The sequence below is a fragment of the Lates calcarifer genome, unplaced genomic scaffold, assembly GCF_001640805.2.
Source record: "Lates calcarifer isolate ASB-BC8 unplaced genomic scaffold, TLL_Latcal_v3 _unitig_401_quiver_1231, whole genome shotgun sequence".
Classification (NCBI taxonomy): domain Eukaryota; kingdom Metazoa; phylum Chordata; class Actinopteri; family Centropomidae; genus Lates; species Lates calcarifer.
The window spans coordinates 1-2,585 of NW_026116656.1; the positions used below are offsets into that span (position 1 = coordinate 1).

General features: G+C 44.5%; 1 pseudogene; it reads left to right on the forward strand.

The window, feature by feature from the left end:
- Positions 1-143: 143 nt before the first annotated feature.
- Positions 144-2,585, forward strand: LOC108895552 (shugoshin 1-like; annotated as a pseudogene).

Below are 2,585 nucleotides of genomic sequence, written 5' to 3' on the forward strand. Positions count from 1 at the left end.
AAAATCAGACTGATTCACAACTGAATTTAAATATGGCCTGTTCTTTAGATTATTACATGACAGCTGCTGTGTACACTTTTTAATAAACTATTGCATTTGTCCTTTTCCTAAAACTGAACTATTTTAATTGATAACATTGGTTTTTGTCTTTCTTCACAGAGCCTCAGCCCTGTGACAAGAATGGACAACCTGAATGTGACAAGCAGGTTGTCTTGCCATCAACAGTGGGTGTACGGCGTCGACAAGCAGATAGAAGGAGCAGGAGGAGGTCTGAGCGTGTGCAGGAACAGTGGTCAGACCGCAACACAGGCTTAGGGGCTTTAACAGCTAGTCCTATTGACGGTAACAATGGAAATACAAATCAGCACAGCAAGGACCAGAACCAGAAATGGCAGCTCCCATTGACACTGAGGAGTTTCATCACTCTACCCCTGAACCTGTCCCACCTAAAAAAAACAACCAGCAGCAGCCTAATAGGAAACAAGCCCAGCAGCAGCAGCCCCGCACCAAACCAGAACTGGCTGCAAGGAAACCAGAGAGAGGCCGCAAACCAGAGCGTGCCCAGTTAAAGAAACCATGGGAGAATCCCAAACCTAGGGCCCGCTCCAAGAGTCGGGACCGTTCAGCCACACGTTCCAAAACCGCTCCTCTTACACAGGGCAATAAGCTCAACACCTCGCTTGGATTCAATGACACCTTTGATTTTGACTGTGAAGAGGCGATTCACGTCACACCCTTCAAGGCAAAGGCAGAAGACACGGCCATCAGCGAAGAGGCTACACAAAGAGGACAGACCCAAACGGAAGCATTGCCTGTCGCTTCTAAACAGAGTGAGTCCAGCTCATCATCACCATCCTCGGAATCAGAGGACAGTCTGTATGTCCCTCAGAAAACCAGGAGGAGACAGACTTCACCGGACAAGACCAAGATGATCACCACTCGCAGAGGCCGGCTCTCTAAAGTTGTCAGACAGAAAGAAAACGTCCCTCCAAAACAGGAAATATCAGGTGAAAATTTAGCCTTGTCATTTAAACTCCAACTTCATATTTCATTTTAAAACTTTTGGAGAAGTTCAAATCGTTATAATTTAACATTTTCTTTCCTTGCTTTGTTTTATAGTCTTTAGAGATGAAGAGTCAAGTCCCAAGGCTGTAGAGTGTGAAAAGGAGCAAGTTAGTCTCCATCACTCCCCTGACTCTAGCTTCTCTAACAGCCCTAACCCTGCAGGGATGGGACAGGAAAATCACCAAGGTGAGTAACTGTTCTGAAACATGTTGACTTTATGTCTGTTACAAAATAACCACAGTGTTCAGCTTCTTACGCCACAGGCAGACTGAGAAAGCATGGTGCTGATATTTATTCATAGTGAATCTGCATCATGTCTGGGTATTTAGGCAGTTGTAATAAGCAGCAACACATTTCCTTTATTTCCCATAATGCTCCTTGAAGGCTGAATGCCTGTGCTTCTTTTGAGAGGATGTTAATTTAAATCAAATTGGCTAATTGCTGGACTTCTCAAAGCTATATCATTACATATTAATTATTGTTGTTTCAAAAATCTATGGCATAAAAAAGGTGATAAAATGAAGTGTTTGCCTGTTATGTCCCGCTGAATGAACTTTGGTTTGCGTCAATTAACTACATCTTATGGAATTAACAATATGCAGTGCAAATACTCAAAGTTGTTGACTTGTGTTGTCTTCTGTGGCTTGAGTGACTGTTTGTGCTCGTGGTGAATTGAAGTTGTTTGTTTGCTTGTCCTTGTTTGTCAGAGCCTCACAGGGAGGTTATGGAGGATGGTTGTTTGCCGCCTGTCAGCCCTCTGGTTGAAGCTGAGATGATGAGAATAGACAACGTCCTGTCTAATTTTGGAGATTCCTTTTGTGACGCCCAACCTCTTTTACCTCACCAAACACCTCAGCGGATCAAGACATGCAAGAAACGTAAGTTTATTTGAATCTCACAGTATTACCTCTTCTCTGTGCGTCTGCTTCATTGCACCCTGCAGCTCTTCACTGGGTGTATGCACACGAATACACACAACTCCTGTTTTCCTTTCTCTCTCTCGTGGATCACATCTTTCCTTCACGTCTCCACAGGTGGGCTTGGTGTAAGGACAGCAGGGCGGGGCTTGAGTCTGTGTGATGTGACCAATCTGTCCCCTGCAGCCTATCGCAAGTTCTCCTCCGAGGCCCGGAGCTCCACTCCCGTTCCCACTCGCAAGCGGCGCTGCACCATGGTGGTGGACTATAAGGAGCCCTCGCTAAACGCGTAAGTTTGCATATTAATGCTGCTCTTGCTGTCAATGGTTCACTGTTTTTATTTTACTGTATGAATGCTTAATAATTATATTCCCATCTTGGCAGGAAACTTAGGCGTGGAGACAAGTTCACGGACTTGCAGTTCCTCCCGTTCTCCCTATTTTCAAGCAGAAGTCTGACAGGAAATCTGTGCGAAAATCAAGGAGTTCGATGAACGGCCAGAAGCCATTTGAGAAATACAATGAGTCGTTTGTTGGATGTCGCTGAAAGCACCTACCTTGTTTTGTTTTAACAAATGATCATTTTGTTTTTTACTCTGAAGTT